The 20,522-nt window shown below is 33.6% G+C and overlaps 2 long non-coding RNA genes across 3 annotated transcripts; both read right to left on the bottom strand.

The window, feature by feature from the left end:
• Positions 1 to 10,341: 10,341 nt before the first annotated feature.
• LOC127992344 (uncharacterized) lies at positions 10,342 to 12,265 on the bottom strand. Of its 2 annotated transcripts, none has more exons than XR_008165395.1 (2): positions 11,975 to 12,265; positions 10,342 to 11,082 (listed from the first exon to the last, which is right to left on the bottom strand). It is a non-coding gene; the product is annotated as an uncharacterized LOC127992344 (long non-coding RNA). The 2 variants fall into 2 exon arrangements; XR_008165401.1 differs by having other exon boundaries at positions 11,590 to 12,265.
• Positions 12,266 to 14,105: 1,840 nt separating this feature from the next.
• Positions 14,106 to 17,861, bottom strand: LOC127992360 (uncharacterized). Its single transcript, XR_008165412.1, has 3 exons — positions 17,468 to 17,861; positions 16,622 to 16,733; positions 14,106 to 16,051 (listed from the first exon to the last, which is right to left on the bottom strand). It is a non-coding gene; the product is annotated as an uncharacterized LOC127992360 (long non-coding RNA).
• Positions 17,862 to 20,522: the final 2,661 nt, after the last annotated feature.

Below are 20,522 nucleotides of genomic sequence, written 5' to 3' on the forward strand. Positions count from 1 at the left end.
TTGTATAATGCAACTCCAGTGTAAAAATACAAAGTTAGTATTTAATAATCATGATTGCCAAAAATATATTTTTTAATTATATCAAAAATATGATCGCAACAATGCTACTCCACTGTAAGTAATAATAATAATCATAGAATATTAATAATATTCCCAAAATAATTTTATTTTATTATTTGAAACAAGTATGATGCTCCTGCACTCTAAAAAAAGAAAAACTCAGTATTAAAATAAATAAATAAATAAAATTAATAATAATAACAATTCCAATTGATTTTATTTTAAACATCCAAAAAAAAAAAACTTGTATGATGCTACTCCTGTATAAAAATAAAAAGTATTAAAAAAATAAACATAATAATAATATTAATACAATTACTCCAGTGTAAAAATAAAAAGACAGTATTTAATAATAATAATAATAATTTCCAAAAATAAATTACATTTTTTCTTAAATTATCAATTCAACGTCCATAAAAAGTATAATTTCAACAATGCTACTCCACTGTAAAAAAGTGTTTAATAATAATAATATAATTTAATAATATCATTTCATTTTATTATTTGAAACATCCATAAATTATGTATGATTACAAAATAATGATGCTAATGCACTCTAAAAATACATAGGCCAGTATTAAAAAAAAAAAATAATAATAATTAAATTAATTATAATAATAATTCCAAAATATTAATTTTATTTTATTTTTAGCATTCAAAAGAATACTGCAAAAAATGCATGATGCTACTCCAGTGTAAAAATAAAAAAATCAGTATTTATTAATAATAATAATTATTATTATTATTATATCAAATCAATGTCCATAAAAATTATGATTGCAACAATGCTACTCCACTGTAAAAAGTATTTAATGATGATAATAATAATAATAATAATAATAATAATAATAATAATAATAATAGAAGAAATATTAATAATAATTTCCCCAAAATATATATTTTATTTTATTATTTTAAGCGTCCATAAAAATGTATAATTGCAAAGAAAAACAAATATAATGCTACTGCACTCTAAACAAAAACTCAGTATTAAAGGTTCTGTGACATGGATTATTTTCTTTTTTAAATTCTTTTTTTAATGTTTCCTGAGGTGTACACTGTTAACCCTTGCTGTATTTTCTAGGGTAAATAATTGTAAAATAGCCAGTGTTTTGCTGTATCTTCTGGGAACAATATCTTACTGTAATATGAGGTGCATCTTTAAGAATTTATGCAGCTCAAATAATAAATTACAGTAAATTACTCTATGTACCCATTACAGGTACCAACTGTAACATAAATCAGTAAATTACTGTCCTCCAACACTACACGAGTGCATTACGTCACATTATATTGTGAAGCATACACATATTCAGGCAGAAACCAAGGATTTATGCAATATGCATTAACACACACATACACACGCACTGACTGCCTTATCCTAAAAGTGAAGGTGTTGCCTCTTTAAGGCAGCCTGGAGGTCAAGTCATTTGTTTACTTTTCAGCGTGCATCGTTAGTCAACCAGTTGCGACATTTTCACGTTTTAAGCCTTAAGATAGAACCTTACACAAGGAGTAAGTAAACTGTCCAAATATAAGTGTGGTTTCTAGAATATTTATGTGAAGTTAAATCGTTATTATTTGTTCTTGGACTTGCTTTGTTTCCAGAATGCTATATGGTTAGTTGAGTTTTGAGCCTCTCCTCACAACTTAAAGTGACATCCCTTGGTGTTGCAAAATATTGAATTGATCAAAAATTTACCAACTCAGATTGTTTATTTATTTAGAAATGTTTTATTTCAACATTTGCCACAATGTACAGATGCAAACTGTGCAATGTGCCTTTCCACCAGCTTAGTGTTTTAATGCACATATAAAAAGACACCAACATAGAGCTAATTTTTAATATGACTGTGGAATGCAGAAGTGCCCTTGTGTATTTAAGAAATTCTCCTAGTTTAGGTCTCAAATGCACAGAAATCACAGGCAGTCACAAAAACAAGATAACATTATACATAGGCATCCACAGGCGAACCTCCACTGTCAGGTCCTAGGGTGTGCATTTGTGGCTTGTAATTTTTCAGAGCTGTGCTTCCACTTGAGAATTCATATGAGATGGTAGAAAAGTTTGTTCACTCCCTTTAATGCACTAATTTTTATTTAAATTATTAAATAAAACTAAGGGAACATTGCTACGTTTTTGCTGAGCAATCTTTTGTTGTTGTTGTTGTTTTGTTATTTTCAAGAAAACTTCTGAATATATATAGACTGACCAAACCCTACCAGCCACCCCAAGGCTCATCATGCTTGGTAAGCATAAAATATATTGTAAACCTATATGTTTCTTTGCAGTTTTCATGGTGACTTTTAATTTTTCAGGAGATAAACTTCAAACCTCATCTAAGTGGATGGTCAGCATTGAGGGGAAAGTGACACATTGCATTGAAGAGAAGTTGGATTTTGCTGCAGCACTCTCTGTCCTTTTTGGTTGCTTTTATTTTTTTAAATATTGAGTACCAGGAGTCAGTCAGTGCCACACTTGAGCTTATTCAAAGGTAAGTGTTAAAAATCATTATGTCCAATCATGGTTTTATTTAAGGAATATCTTTTTTGCCAATATGTATTTATTGTTGTACTTGGTTCTCATAATACATGTATTTATATATATATATATATAGATATATATATATTTCTTTTTTTTTCCAGCCGCAATACTGAGTCTACAGTTAAAAGAAAGGTTCAAAATGTGAATCCACATGTCCATACATTTTTGCAGAGCCTTACTGAATATGAATAGAAAACATCTAATTAAGTAAGCAAAAGCAGTATTTCTTAAGACTTTTATTATAAAGACATAAACTGGTCATTTAATTTTTGTTGAATTATTACAGGTTTGGAACAACATGTGGGTCAATGGTGAATGAGTATTAAATCCTCCTGAGACCCAGCCCATTGACTTATGTCCACTGTAGTGGACATCTGAGTTTCATCCCTCTCCTTGGAATCTTTTGTGCAAGTCTCTTAATTCCTGCTGTACTGTACAGAGGACATCCTGGGCTTTTCAGGGATATGTTATTTGATTGGCTGGGAGGCCGGGAACCCCCTCAATCTTTCAATCCAAAATGGACGGCATAGGAGCAAGCACATTTTATGGAAAGATGAAAGGTGAGTAAAATATTGTTTGTCTATGGTTTTGTTACTATGATAATCATATATTTTCTTGTTCATTAAGGTGTTAGGAATCATATATTTAGTTCTGATAGCAAATACATTATTTATCTTTTGAAAAATTTGCCATTTTATTAATGTCAATTACAGTGGACAGCAGGACTATCTTCATGTAAATAATGACTCCACATTGTTATAGGAAACAGAACTGAAGCAGAAAGAATTCTTTACAAAATAGTCGAGGGAGATTCAGATTTACAGTTGTCAGATGACGAGAGAGATGAGGATGAGTTTCAACCAGTGAGAGAAGACAGTGATGAAGAAGAGGAAGATGATGCAGAAGGCTCAGTTGAAGGGACAGATGCAGACACAGACACAGATACAGACAGGGATGAGCAGGAAACTCGACGCCCTCTGTGGGCTAGGAGTAAAATGTATGTTTTATGCAGTTCCACAATTTTTAATTCAGCTGCATTGAGTATTTAAACTGTTATTATTTATCATTTATTATTCTTTTTTTCCTTCATATCAGATTTGCACCTGTGTTACCTGGGCTTCCTGTGTGTCAAGATGACCCTACAACACGTGCAGACTGGAGTCCAATTGAATATTTTTCACAGTACATTGACAACAAGGTCTTTGAAGATTTGGCAACATACACAAATCAAAGAGAGCTGCAAAGCAAAGGAGTGTGTATGAACACTACGCCTCAAGAAATAAAAATCTTCTTTGGCATTTCAGTTCACATGGCCTGCCTTGGCTATCCCAGAATTAAAATGTTTTAGGCCAAAAAAACTAAAGTGCCAGTCATAAGTAGCAAAATGTCTAGGGATAGATTCTTCAGGATAAGAAACTACCTCAAGATTGTCAATGAACTGGCTAACAGAGGAAACAAAGATTTTCTGTAATAAATAAAAGGATACGGACATAACAAAGTGTTAAGCTTTAATAGTAAAGATATTATTGCAAAATGTAAGAAAAAGGATTCAAGAATGATAAATGTGTCTATTGTATAATCAAAATGTCTGTGTTCTTGGATAATAGTCAATTTACAGACCAAAATGTATGTATTCTTAGTTAAAAAACTTTATAATCTGGTAAAATTTGTATCTACCAAATGTGTTTGTTTTCGTACTTAAATGATCCTGTTGTCCACTACAGTGGACATGCTGTAAAACCAAAATAAAAAATAAAAATAAAAAGGTCTAAATTGTAGGATGTTTTTTAACCCTAAACAGGTATGGAATCACAAAAAAATATGATTAGGAAAAAAAATATTTTCCTTGGTTCTCAGGAGGATATTTTGCCACTACATATTTTGTGTGTGTGTGTGTGTGTGTGTGTGTGTGTAATATTGTAAAGTAAGAAAACATTATTTCTATTTGGTTATAATTTTATTGTAAATGTTGATTTCATTCATTTGCTTTTATTGAAAATATGCCTGATTAATTAAGTTACTAAAATACACTGGCATTGTTGTTTATTTATTTTACTTGTTTTATTATATTGATAAAGAAATAAAAATACTTGTAGTTTGTTTATAATTTTTTACTGATGTTGTAAGATGTTATTTAGACAATTCTATAGATAATGTGGTTGTTTTGGGGTTTTTGTGTTTTTTTTGTTTTTTTTTTCATTTTAGTATATGTTCTAATTTGTTTAATTTGTGATATATTTCATGTTATGTATTTGTTTTTCCCAAATTAATAAAATATATTTGTATGAACATTTTGTATGCATTCTCTTTAAAAAATAAATAAAATAAAAATATTGTCATTCTGGTGTTACACAAATATTATATACAGTAAATTTATATGCAGTGTTATACTGAGTGGTTTCGTGTTATTACAGTAAATAACTGCCAACACTCCTGCCAGTTATTCACTGTAATTCTTTATTTACAGTATATAACTGGCAACACTGTTGCCAGTTAGTCACCGTAATGGTTCAGTTACAGTAAAATACTAGCAACACTGTTGCCAGTTAGTTACTGTTAAAGATTAATTACAGCAACTAGCTGGCAACAGTTTTGCCAGTATTTTACTGTTAAAAAACCTGGTAAGGTCTAACAGTGTACTTATATTGTTAGTATGATTTTTACATTTAAAATGTAGAAATACATGGAAATGTTAGAGAAAGAAAGTCTGTGTGAACTTGAATCAGAAGTCACTGATCACAGATCAGGCATTAATGAACACTGTTACTCACTGTCTGTGGCGCTGCTGTCGAATCCATATCATTAAAGTCTGCTTGTAACACCTGTGCTGACATGTACACAGCAAAATCCCCAGTGTTAATTTAACACTCTGAGTGTGGACTCATATAAACACTGAAGCAGTGTTAAAAGTAACACTGAAGCAGAGTTGAAGTTAATGAGATAATTAAGAAGTTAATTGAGTTATGATTGACCATTATTGAAGACACCTGATGTTAACAAACATAATCACCAGAAGAGAAAATCACAATTTGTGTATCACCATTATAGTGGTTAATGTTTGCTTTAGTTGGGATCTTGACCCTTCAGTTATTATCTTTAGATTTTATGTGGCTGTGGTGACTGAATTATATCATACAGACAGACCACAGCAAAGGCAATCATGTGTGCCATTGATTGTGATTTGAGCCATTTGTTATAGAGTGACCTGAATGCCTGAGTTTCTTTACTGCATACATAAATTAAGTGAAAAAGAAAAGTAAGCAACCCAGCATTTCTGACATAGTATGACATGTTTTTAATAGTTAGTTCTACGTAAAAAAGTAGTCTTTTGTTTGGACACACAGACATCAGGAATCAGCGTGAGCATCACAACAACGGTGACCATCAAAAAAGCATGTTGTAGCCAATAAAAACTCATCCATGGCTCCCATCATGCATTGCGGCATGAATAAATTATGAGCTGAACTGTCTTTTTAACTTTTTATTCTAACTATATGTTATTTTTGCTGTTTTTATGTTAATTTTTTGTATCTAGTTTTGTGATGTTCAGAGTTGGTCTGTTTATCTGAATATGTTGTTTGTCACCGTTGTTGAGATTCATACGTTTATTATTGTTATCTGTGTGTGCCTAAAATTAGAATTCTTTAATAATAAAAAAATCAGAATCACTTGCAAGAGATATCTACAAAATGTATAGAAAATACAGATTTGTTCATTGTGGAATCAAAGCTGTGACAATCAATAATGGAAGTTTTACTTTGAGAAAAGACTGTAAATGAGTTCAGTGTTTCAGGTCAAACAACGATTACATTAAAACATAATCATCAACACGCAATGATTTTTGCTCTTGGTTTGACAAACTTTAAAAGTAAAAAGTTACAAGCCAAGATCCCAACTAAAGCAAACACTGAACACTATAATGGTGACACACAAATTGTGATTTTCTCGTTTGTGATTCTGCTTGTTAACATCAGGTGTCTTCAATAATGGTCAATCATAACTCAATTAACTTCTTAATTATCTCATTAACTTCAACTCTGCTTCAGTGTTACTTTTAACACTGCTTCAGTGTTTATATGAGTCCACACTCAAGAGTGTTAAATTAACACTGGGGATTTTGCTGTGTAGGCTGCATTTACACTGCAGGTCTTGATGCCCAAATCCGATTTTCTGACTATATCCGATTTTTTTGAAGACCCGCTTACATCATCTTTCAAAAGTGACCCGTCTCCGATTTTTGCATTTACTCTACACTGCTGAAACCATAGACATATAAACCCCTAGACGCCTCATTGGCCGCTCGACCGCACGTCACCGTCGCCGCCATATTGGAGCGGGCAACCCTCATAACTCTCTAGTGATGGGAAGTTCGGATCATTTTACCGACTCGGACTTTTGAGTCTCGTTCAGCAAAATGAACGAATCATTTTTCGAGTCATTTCGTTCATTTGAGCAAAATGTTATTAAAATATTAAGTGCTACCTCCCCAACACATCTAGTACTTACGCAAACGTTGATCACACTACAAACAATACAAAACTAAAATGCTATAAGATAAAGAAAAAAATATTAATTCTTTACCTGGGTCTTCAGTCTGTGATTAGCTCACCTCACCTCTTATCTGACAAGAAGTCTTCGGGTTTAAGTCATTCCTTAATCACGTGACAGTCCCATACGCAAAACTAACGCAGTCTTGAGCCGGAAAGAGAATTGATTAGTTCATCTCATGAGTCTTTCGGGTCGAGTTTGACTTGTTCACGTGACAGCCCCATGCGCTATTTCTGACATTTCTGTCACTGTGTTTTTGTTACTGTTTGTTGAGGATCTGTGGTTTGTTATTATTTTATAAATAAATAAAACCCTGTTATAAATAAAATTTTGATTAATTTGTCTTCTTGACTGTCTATCGGTAAATAAACACTAGGCTATATAATAATATAATAATCCAAGCTTACAATAAAAAGTATTTATAGACTAGTTTGTTCATTTTTACTCCAATTTTGAGTTTGCTGGTATAATAATTGCTTTTCCTAGGCAGACTTGACATATTGGTGTAATATATGTATAAGGAGATTGCTCAAAAAAGGACATAATGACATACATTAAAAGCAAATAACATTTTGAATTTGAATTATTAATGTTAGTTAAAGACATTAAGGTTATGATGACTTCAGCTTTAACAGTTTTAACCCAGCTCAGAGTGAGGAGTTTCAGATCCTGGTTCACTGCCAGTGCAGGGGCCATGTTTTGGGAAGACTTTGACGAGAGGTTAAGTTTGAGCCTTCTGCTACCTCTTCTAAGACCTCAGATGCTATGATGGCCAACCTTGCAGAGCCACTCTTACCCCGCACATCAGACCCTCTGGCCTGGTGGAGGAGATGTTCACCAGTATACACAAGCCTTTCTGAAGTCACAAAGACAAGACTTTGCATTGTGGCCACATCCGTGCCATCTGAATTTTTTTTTCTAAAACTGGGCAGATTATCTCAGATAGAAGAACTCAAAGACTCAGCCCATCCAAGGTCAGGGAGCTTATTTTTTTTTTAATAATGTAAACATGCCTTAAAGCAAGTCCTAAAAATATAGCCACAGTGTGTTATTTATTTTAAAGCTTATTTATTTTTATTTATTTAGAAAAAGACTAGCTTGTTGTGCAATATTTTTGTTTTTGTGATTTTAAAAGGTAATTTGTTATTGTTATAAGGCTCCATAGCTTTAGTATCCCTTAATTTTCATTTATTTTTTATTCAAATGGTTTAAAATTATTTTGGGAATAGTTATCCTCTTTGATATAAAGTTTTTATTTTGTCACAAAAGTGTTATTTATTTTAAAACGCATTCATTTAAAATTATTATGTAAAAAAAGCAAAGCTTGTTGTGCAATATTTTTTATTTTTATTTTTTTATATTGTACTATTAAAGTTCATTTGTTAAGGTTATTAGACCCTGTGGCTTTATTATCTTTTAATTTTAATTTCATTTTTAATTATTTACATTTTTATTATTTTAATTTATTTTGGAATAGTTGTCCTCTTTGTTACAAAGCTTTTCTGTAATAAACAATAAACAACTATTCAAAAGTATGTACAGTGTTTTTAATGTTTATAAAGTGTCATATGTCACAAAAGTATGGTTTACACAGACAATCTGATTTAATAACTGCACAACTAAACAAAAACAAACAAACAGACAGAAAAAAAGATCAACATTTTAAGCATAACCAACTCTTTATTTCCACATTCAGTGTTATGGAAAGTACCACCATGACAGATATTAAAAACAACAATTTGAAACCAGAAATGCATCACGTTACGGTAAGAGTAAATAATACTAATAATAAATAAGTACTAGTACGCACCCATTTTGTGAGGAAAGTTGTAAATGAACTAATTACTCTAGCCAATGTTGTCACATCACAGTACAAAAGAATGAAAAACCCGAAGAACCGAAAGATGAACTATTCAATTCTCTGCATTCTTTTACTGTCAGTGTCTATGGTTTTAGCGTATGTATGGAGCTTTTATTATGACAAAATGATTTGAATTTGAATTGTGTAAATTTGAATTATTTGCAAGTGTAATATAATAAAATTGAATTTTAGGTGGTAGTTTAAATAGATCTGAATTTGATTTTTTTTAACGAATATTGAACATTTGAAATTTAACAAACTGAAATGTTTTTATGGCTGAATTTTATAGACATGTATTTTCAAACCGTTAGTTTTTTGTTCTGAATTCTTATACTGCAAATATTCATTTAAAAAAAAATCAGATTCAAGTTTTCAAGATGAACAAATTCGGAACTTCAAATTCAGTTTTCTAAAATTCAATGTCAAAAATTCAAACTCAAACATTCAGATCTTACAGAAAGTAGGTCACAGGTCATCCACAGGGAAGAGTAGATGATCTCAGAAAAGTCGAACAGAGCATTTTGGCCAATTGGGGACTACGGAAGTTTTCCAGCGCGAAAGTGGTGGTGGTTCAAGAGGTTGCCGCTCTCTGACTCTGATCATGAATCGCCCGGTGTTGTGTGTTATATTCGGTTCCGTGAAAAACTGTTCCCGTAGGGGGAGTTAACATTAACATTCATTAGTTCCCTTATTGTGAGCGTGTCCTTGAAACAACGTGCAAATGAATGGAACTGAAAATAAAATATCAGTGCACGCTCGTCAAATCTCTATTTGATTTAATGGATTGTTTTGAACAGGTAACGAAGTGTCAATGTTAAGTGTTAATTAGGATTAACTGCAACAGTGCCAAAACAATGGATAGTTTGTGTAATATGATAAATTGTCTTTCATGTTTTGCTTGATTGATTACAGGCACACAGAAAAACAACTAATAAGATAATTTAACCTATTTTACCTAATTTTTACTTGTTGGTGTATTTCGCTTTTTATATATTTCATTTGTGGGGCTTTTTTTATTTATAATAGTTTGCTTTGATTAGACTACCTAGTTGTCATTGGAGAGAGACTAGTACAATTTGAATACAAAACCTGAAACAAACCATTACAAATGTATCTGTGTCTTAATAAAATCGGTGAGCGTCCTGTGTCATGCCTTCTTTAATCTTTTTTTTATATATAACCAGTTTTTACCAGCCTTCACAGCCCCATCAGTGTATTTATTATTATAAATGCAAATTTATTCTGTCACATATTTTATCCTATTACTAAGATTTTAAAGTCATGCAACATTGAAACGTGAGTTAATTTTTTATATTTAAATGAACAGTTTTTAAAATGGACACATTTTTCTTTATTGCATTGAGTTAAGTCAAATACAGAGCTTAACGGTTTAGACAATCTGAGAAAGAACTACTAATAATAAATATAATAATAATTAATATCATAAGCATACATTGTGTCTGTTCTTTGACCATAGGCACTGAACAACAACCTCATCATGTCATGTTTAAGAATAGTGAATAGTGATCCATTGTGTAAATAATATTTAACATTTGAAAATCTTATTCAAAATTGTTTTTCACATTTTACAACTATTACATACAATGAAACCCGAATGTTTCTTTGTCAGCCAAACTCTGTTCTCCTGTCGCTTACCGAAATTAATATCCTCTGAGATTCCTTAAAGTTAATATTTCAATAATTAAACAACAATGTTGACAGTTCTCTGATGTGTATTAATAGTAACATGGCGTGCAGGTTAACAAATAAAATGTTATCTTTAAGTATGTTTACTGTTTAAAATTATACTCAAAAAACAATACTGTAGATCACAAATATTACATTCATTAAATGTTACTATGACAAGTACAGAAGTAATTGCTTTATTAATATAACTCAAATAGAAAAGACAAGGAAAGTTGTGTGAAAGTAAGCATGGAATGAAGTAATGCAAAATGAGGTGAGTGTCTGAGATATTTATTGTCTCTCGTTGAGAACAGCCTCCATGTATGTCCAGTTCATACAATGATCAGCTACTGTACCAGTGACTTCAGCTCTCTCATCCAGTCTGAAACAGACAGTGACTTTACATGAGGATCATTATATGTGGAAACATCACAAAAGCAAATCAAAGCCATATTATAACATTGGTGATGATGAGACACATGATTTTTTCACATGAAAAGTGTTTTCAGTACCCTATGTATGTGATTTATTTATGTAACAGAAGCACTGGCTACATACAAACTAAAGTTTTTATAAATGACACAGGATAGCTAGCCTATAAATATATTTAGTAGAAGGCATATATATTTGTTTCAAGCATCGTCATGAATACATTGCAGTAATAGTCACCAGTAGCCTAACTTAGCTAATCATACTATTCAAACAGCAAATGAAATGTATAAAAAGCTAAACAAATAAAAAAAATGATTAAGAAACTGTATATCTGTGTGTTTTTCTGTGTGCCTTCAATCAAGCAAGCAAATCAGCTTACAGACGATTAATATTACACAAACTGCATTGTTTTGACACTGTTACAATGCTTCAGTGCATAAGATAGACACTTCGTTACCTTTTCAAAATAATCCAAGTAGCGATTTGAGAAGCGTGCACTGATCAGGGAACTAATGCATGTTCATGTAAACTCCACCCACGGGAACAGTTTTTCACGGGAACCGAATATTACACAACACCGGACGCGAACGGTGCGACGCGACCCGTGAAATCCCCAACCGCACACGGATTCCCCTCCTATTTCTGACCTAGTCCCAGCTCTTTGCAACAGTCGCTTCAAGCACCGAGTTGCGTCGTGCCGCTCGCGTCCTGTCTGTGTAACTTAGGCCTAGTACACACGGTCGCGTTCTAATCAATTTTATATAAAATATACTTCAAAACAAACACCAGAGATCGCTTAGACAAAATGTCTCTCGTGCTGAGAAAGCTAATCTAACACTTACCCCCGGGCGATTCATGATCAGAGTCAGAGTCAACCTCTTGAACAACCACCACGTTCGCGCTGGAAAACTTTTCTGAGATCATCTACTCTTCCCTGTGGATGACCTGTGACCTACTTTCTGTTAGATCTGAATTTTTGAGTTTGAATTTTTGACATTGAATTTTAGAAAACTGAATTTGAAGTTCCGAATTTCTTCATCTGGAAAACTTGAATCTGATTTTTTTTTTAAATGAATATTTGCAGTATAAGAATTCAGAACAAAAAATCTAACTGTTTGAAAATACATGTCTATAAATTTCAGCCATAAAAACATTTCAGTTTGTTAAATTTCAAATGTTCAATATTAGTTTAAAAAAATCAAATTCAGATCCATTTAAACTACCACCTAAAATTCAATTTTATTATATTACACTTGCAAATAATTCAAGTTTACACAATTCAAATTCAAATCATTTTGTCATAATAAAAGCTCCATACGCATGGGTCTGTCACGTGATTAAGGAATGACTCGACCCGAAGACTCATGAGATGAACTAATCAATATCCTTTCCGCCTCATATTGCATTGGGCTTAGCGTATTGGGCTGTCACGTGATTGAGGAACGAGTCAAAAACCCGATAGACCCGAACTATGAACTAGTCAATTCTCTTTTTTGACTGACAGGTGCATTACTACGACTAGAACCAAGTAGGTATCGCTGCAGCCCGGAGACCACCAAGTGGGAGGAGCTTTTGCCGCAAGTGGGCTGGACTTCATGGAGACCTCCAAGTGGGAGGAGCTTTTGCCGCAAGTGGGCTGGACTACATGGAGACCTCCAAGTGGGAGGAACTTTTGCCGCTAGTGGGCGGGACTTTACAAATGGGCGGGGTTTGCGCGGAAATTTCAAATTGCGTCATTGCCGGGGTGCGCGCGAATGAGGATGGCATAAAGTAGCGATACTAATGAAAAACAGATTTATTGTTTTCATTGTAGTTTAAATTTTATTAACAAGAGGTTGTTTTTTAATTTTGTGACAACTGCAAACATTCAAGTATATTAGATGATATTCATTTCATAATTACATCAGTTTCAAGAAAATGAATGAGTAATTTAAAGCAATAAAATGTTTACTGTATGTTAATGTTTTTCTTTAATGCAAGTTTAAAATCTGAGGGACAATTATATTGTTTAGATTGTTACAACCCCCTTGGCTCTAGGTGAAACAACATTACAAAAGGCCACACATGGAAGTAAATCTGACAAATAAACATTTAATTTAAAGTACACATGAAATCAAAATGACTATATTTACTTTGTTCGCCTAAATTGATCGTTTTGTGCTGAACAATTCATCCATGCGAGTCAATCCACACACAAAAAAATTTTGGCTTCATAATCTTTAATCAAAATCTGAAAATGCCCCTCCCCTCTGCATTGGAGGATCTTCACTGATGACGTAGGCTTGAGGAATTGGGCGTCTGCTTAATCCGTAACCACGCCCCTCCAACTGACAGTAGACAGGCTGCCTGTGTGTTTGCGAGCATTGACAGCGCGTGAAAGGAGAGATGGCGTGGTGCATTTTTGGTTGCGGAACTCACGGAACACTTTTCCCTTTCCCTAAAATTCCCTCGTTACGGTCCAGATGGATCGATTTTATAACATTTCGAAGAAGGAGGAATAACAGAGTGTTCACGGATGTGCTCGAAGCACTTCACGCGTGAATACTCCAAAAATAGGACAGAACACATAATGGGGTTCTTGAAATATCTGTCATTAAAAGATTTGGTACCTCACAAAGTTTGACGACGGTGAGTTAAAATGAACCATTTCTCTTGCAATTGAACACACCTACTTATCTAGATCCAATCAGGTGCTAGTTGGAAAATAAGCCACGCCCACTATTTTCATCATTTATTATTCCGTTTCTCTCGGAAATACGTCACAACACTGGAGAAAAGCCGTTTGCAACTTCCGTTTCACGGGGACTTTAAAAAAAGAAAAAAAATCTAAATAGTAATACGAGAATTAATAATAATAATAAAAAAAACACTCCAAGACTTAAGAGGAAAATATTAATGGTCCTAAAGTCCAATTTAAGACCCTCTTTTCTCCATCTCCTTTTTATCACCAACTCAATCACAGGTAACGCTCCACACCATTACAAATTCCAGTTTTATTTGTTATATGACATGCAAAAAGCAGTGAAATGTAGGTCTGGCATACTCTTTAGACTGTGCAAAAAATAAGAGAAAATTAAAATACAAATAATGAAACAACAGGAAAAAAATAAAAAGTTTTTTTGTGGGGAGATAATTAAATACAAATAATGAAATATACCCAATATTAAACTATTAAAGGCAGGGTAGGTAAAAATGTATAAAAAAACTTTTTTTCCATATTTGTTTAAACTTTATTTATATATCAATACATAATTAAAATGTATGTACTCTGAAAAAGAAAGTATACAAATCGAGTGTCTGTAGACCTCTCACGACTGTTTTAAAGACAGCTCATTATTTCCATTCACACCACCCCCTCCCTTCTGGGCTCCTTCCAAAGCCACGCCCCAAAACACATGAATGCGCGACTCCGACCACTGAGCTGGAAGACGCATTATTTACCTGAGACGAGCGGAGAGGAAGGAGCAGAGTGCATGTAGTGAAATCATGTCAGAATCACATGCAATAAAAATAACTTTATAATTATGAAGATAAACAAACAAGATGTATTTTAGTACTAACTATCAAGCTAGCATATTGATCTTGGTAAAGTTTAAAATATATATTTTTTGATTCGCTAACGAGCTAGTTGTCTATAAGGCCAAGCTAAAAACAGGTTGCATGATACACGTTTTTCCATTACCATCATTTACACTGTGATGAAGATGAATTTCGTGTAAGAGTCATAACGTTGTTCTGCATGTAAGAGTTTCCATGATGAAAACATTGTTGACTCTGATGAGGACTACACTCCAGAGACAAGTACCGCATCGTCAGCTCGAGGACAGGTCCGGGGTCGAGGGCGAAGCAGAGGAGGTCGTGCAAGAAGCCGTGCAACTAGGGTCCGAGGAAGTAGAGGCCGAGGACGGGGTGGTCGAAGTGCAGGGCAAGGAGCACTTGAGTTCCCTCAGTTCTCGCCATTGCTGGAAAGCCACGCCGATATTAACTCGCGTTTTATTTCTTTGTTTATACAAATACTTTTTGTTCATTGCCTTTTCTTGTACTGTTACTGTCTTCTTTTTTTTGCCTGGTTTGCCTTCACTAACTGCATAGGCTGGTACAGTGAATTTTGCTTGCTGTTTCTCTGCCATTGTTTTGGTATTCCTAGGATCCGTGCCTCTTGAATTCCTCAAATCAAACGTGCGTACGCAAGTGGGCAGGTCATGTGTGGCAAAAGGGTGGTTGCCATGGATGCGAGAGAGTGACAGTCGCCCAAGCCAATCCTATGTTTCGTCCCAAATGGAAATAATGAGCTGTGTTTAATACAGATTAAACAGTCTAGAGTCACTCGATTTTTATACTCTTTTTTTATCAGAGTACTTACATTTTAATTATGCATTGAGATATATAGAAAGTTTAAACAAATTTGGAAGAAAGTGGTTTATAAATTTCTTACCTACCCTGCCTTTAAACTACTACACAGATGATTTGTAGAGATGCTACACAGAAACTGCTACACAGATGATGTGCAGAGATGTAAACAATGTGCAGTGAGGATGAGTTGCCTAGTTAGGTTGTCAAAAAAGTGCAGTGTGCAGAGAGTTATTGGGTAGCCCTAAACAACCAGTCTATAAAGTGCAGTGTGTTTAATGTCCATGTTTAGTAATCTGATAACATGAGGGAAGAAACTCCTCCTGAGCCTCTCCATCTTTGCCATCAGACTGCAGAAGCGTCTGCCTGACTGTAGCAGATGGGTTGGTGGGGTCTTTAAGGATCTTAACAGCCCTAGATTTACATCTTCTGGTGTGGATGTCTTGCAGAGAGGGGAGAGATGTTCTGGAGATGCGCTCAGCTACTCTTTGCAGGGCATTTGAAGGTATTTGAAGATGCTCACTCTCTCCACTGTGGTCCCGTTAATGATGATTGGGGTAGATCCACTGCTGCCTCAAATAGAAAAGAGTTATTGTAAAATATTATTACAATTTACAATATGACTGTTTTTACTGCATTTCTGAACAAATAAATGTAGGGCTGGTGAGCATCAGACTTCAAAACCATTACAAAATCTGTCCAACCCCAAACAGTCCTGTAGAACAGATATTTGAGGAACCTGAGGTTTTAATCTGCTTGATTTTTATCAGCATTGGAACACTTTGCTGCTGCTTTCACTCCAATGCTATGGATTATATTTTTACTGGAATGAAGTGTCATTAGTCACTAAACATTCAGTCCAAAGACATCCGAAATAATTCACTGTTGACAAGTTAACATTAACTAAAGTACAATTATAACATTAATGAAAGTACAGTGAGACGTCCACAGAATGTAATGTCATTTAAATTCCAACATTTGTCATTTAGGACAGTCTCTGACCATACCCCTGGAGCAATTTTAGGGACAAGCGCTGTTGCAAATGTCCACCTTTAAAGTATGAACATAATTTATCCACACAAAGACCCGCATACACACACACATTAGTCAAAATTCTTCAGACACAATAAATTACACACCTTGATGCATAGAAAGAACAAAAAAATCAGGAAAGTGATCCTTTGAGTTTGCAGAGATAGGCGATAACCAGGTCACTGAAATATAACTTTTGGCCACCCAGACTTGAACTTTCTGTAACACAACGTTTACACATAATGTTTTTGTTTGTTGGTGTTTACTACAATGACAAAATTAATTTTACACCTTATAGGCTACTGTTGATATGTAATGCATGGTAGTGGACACTGCAGTTATCCTCATATATCCACTGTTATTGAAAAATTAATTTGGTAATTAAACCAAATGTTTCAATTGCATTACATTATTTGAATTAACGTTACACGTAAAAATAGATAACATTTTAAAAATATAACAGCAGGTTTTGAAACAATGACCAGCTTTGTTGAAGTCAAGCATAATCAGTTAGGAGTTTTAACTAAGACTCATTCTTATGGAACACTGTACTAAATCTATTAATAGTTATTGATCGCTTAAATATCAGTGCAGTTATAATACATAGGCCTACATATTTTACGTAACGTTAGTCACAATATGCTTATGGTCTTCAGTGTCCGTAATCTGCAGCGTAAATCCTATATGTATTGCAGAAATATTTAGCACAAAAGGGTAACAGACACAATAAAGATGTAATTTATCTGTGCTGCTAATGCTGTCTTAACGTGATCTCGGAATAATCGTATATATGAGTTTTGAAGGTAAAAACTGCACATGAATGTCCTCCCATTTTCAAACTTGAATGCAATGAGCTTGTAATCATGATTTAACTACGTCAAGACTAAAACATCTACCGCCAAGATACTGCACTTTTTCACAACTTGCAATACGTTGTTCAACTCTAAACTTACCCCTTCAAATTCCTCTTTCTTGACGCTGAAAAGCCTTGGGAAGTTGACGTCGTCTTTTTTTTTTTTTTTTTTTTTTTGGTGGGTGGGGATTCGCAGCGTGTATTAACCCCATGACATTAAATAAACCAATCAAAAGACTCTGGAGGTTTGTACAGCCCACTTGGAGCTGAAGTCCCACCCATTTGGAGCTGGCTCCGACCTCCGTTTATACGTTTATACCATTAACAGAACCTATTGAATAATGCGCATGCGCGACTGAACGAATCACTCCCCGAGACGACTCGTTCTTCCAGAGTCACATTAAAGATTTGTTCAAAATGAACGAATCGTTCAAGAACGACACATCACTATAACTCTCACATCAGGACAGAAGAAAACACACCTGACTCATCGACAGATTGGACACCTACAAACCGTCACACGATAATAAAAACAGATCTCGGGGTGTTATCTTTCACAGTTAAGACTCAGCTGTTCTTCCTCGGTGTTTTTTGGTCATTTTTAACATTATGTTGACAGCTTAATTAACCACCAGTGTCAGACTATTAATAATAGATAGCGATATCGCTAACGTAGTTAGCAGTGAAAGCTGAGACTTTATAAGAATTCAAAGTTTAAATGATTTCTTATTACGTTTTAACTTTTATTGCCTTTAATATGATAAAATGGTGTTATGCACAATATACAGAGTGAGCCCTTTGACTGTCTAGATTAATGATGGAGCTAAAGCTTCTCTCTTTAATTTCACTACCGTTACTTATTTACAAAGATGAAGTGGTTACACTGTAGAATACTAGTCCTTTAGTTAATGTTAGTTAATTCATTAACGAACATGAACAAACAATGAACAATACATTTATTACTGTATTTATTCATCTTTGTTCATGTTAATGAAAATACAGTTTTTCACTGTTAGTTCATGATAATTCAGAGTGCAATGTTAACAAGCACAGCTTTTGATTAAAATAATGCATTAGTAAATGTTGAAATGAACATCAGTTAAGATTAATAAATGCTGTAGAAGGATTGTTCTTGCTTAGATCATTTTACTAAAGTAGTTAACTAATATTAACTAAAGGACCGTTATTCTAAAGTGTTACAGATTAAGTTTATCATCACTTGATTATAAGGATTTCATTGCTTTTCATAAAACTGTGAACTGATTCTATGTATTCTGTTTTCTTCTCTTTTAGTCATTTGCAAACAGGACAAGGACAGTCTTAAGGAAAGCTGAGGAGAGCTGTTCTCAGAGACGAGACTATTCCTCCACAGACTAGTGTTGTGTTTGTACTAAACCCAGAGCAGCCCTGAATGAATCGACACAATGACCAGCTCATATAATAATACTATAGACTGCATTTAAAAAGCTTTGCACAGGCTGTTTAATGCTGATCATGTACTGCGTGTGTCTTTACTAGTGGTGGGCCGTTATCGGCGTTAACGTGCTGCGTTAACGTGAGACTCTTATCAGGCGATAAAAAAAAATATCGCCGTTAATCTATTCTCAAAGTTGGGTTGGGAGCTGGGTCTATACTAAGCAAGCTATGATGACTTTCAGCTTGATTTTTATATAACTGACTCGCTGAGGACAGCCTAATGGACTGCGACACACTGAACCGAGCTCTCTTCTGCGAAGTTCTCCTCAAAGTCCCTCCTGCACCGCAACCAACAAATACACATCGCAGAGAAAGGCGTCTCGAGACGCAGAAAATAAGCGTTTTCAAGTGTTTTGATCAAAACACTTGAACATTGAATTTGTTTATTTTTGCTCTAGTGCCGACAAATGCACACAAAATATGTCAAAATATCCACCTTGGAAATTATGCTCGAAAAACTGTCAGTTATTTCTTGAGTGAAAGTAAACAGTTGAGAAAGAAAATGTGATGTGTATTATATTGGATGCGTTCATCGTCTCTTAAAGTGACCGCGTCTAATTTAGCTACTGGCTGCTGTAATGTTAATCCAAGAAAATGAAAATGAAAATCACTCACTGCTCTTGAATGACTTACTTTGTAGTTTTAACAGTCAAACCAAAAATTATTCAGACACCAGATATAATTTTTGATATATATAGCAAAACTGTAATAATGTGAGAAATGTTAAATAAATGTAGGTTTCATTGTATATTTCATTTTTACATTGAAGACTATCGAGTCTTATTTTACATTTAATTATTTAGTTTCTGTACCTTGACACCTACAAACTTGAAAAAAACTTAAACATTGTGTAAAAAGCACAAATAAATAAAAATAAACGAACATACAAATTAAACTATTTCAAACAGGGTCCACTGGTACAACCTTCACCGGGTCCCCGCTTGTGCAATGTGGCATTAGTTTACAGCTTTTTCAAGCACTTTGTGATGCATTTTGGAAACAGGAGATGAGACCCTTTTCTAATGCACCACCTAGCTTGATAAACCCCTTCTCAAAGACTTACTGTTTGTCAATTTTATTTGGGTAACACATATTCTGAATGCAAGTCTTTTACATTATTTGACTCATTAATTGAATAAAATCTTGAGGGAAGCGGCGGGGAATTAATCTTTATTAGTCAGGTTTTGTCTTCACAACTAAACCACTCTATTCACAGAGGAAGACAGAACTGAAAACTGAAATAAAATGTGTTTCTTGAGGAATTCTCTGAGGATTTTTTATTTTATTATTTTATTTATTATTTTATACATATATGTGTGTGTGTGTGTGTGTGTGAGTACATGTATATATTATACTTAAGGAGCTCATTAATTAAACAATTTGGAACTCATGTCCACAATTTTTTTGTGTTCTGTCATTAGTTGTGTCTTAATTTGTTTAATAATTATTACACAAATAGTATTTTTAAATTACATTTCACAATTATTTATTTTACTCTATAATTAACTATTAATTTATTCTTCATTTTGTCTATTCTGTATTATTCCACCCTTGATATTACATATTCTTCTTGCTATTATTAATCTATTGTTGTTCTGTTATTTATTATGGTATTATTCATATTATACATATAATTTTTTGCTATTATAAATCTATTATATCACGTATATTATTTGTGG

This window comes from Carassius gibelio, chromosome A5, assembly GCF_023724105.1.
Source record: "Carassius gibelio isolate Cgi1373 ecotype wild population from Czech Republic chromosome A5, carGib1.2-hapl.c, whole genome shotgun sequence".
In the NCBI taxonomy this organism is placed as follows: domain Eukaryota; kingdom Metazoa; phylum Chordata; class Actinopteri; order Cypriniformes; family Cyprinidae; genus Carassius; species Carassius gibelio.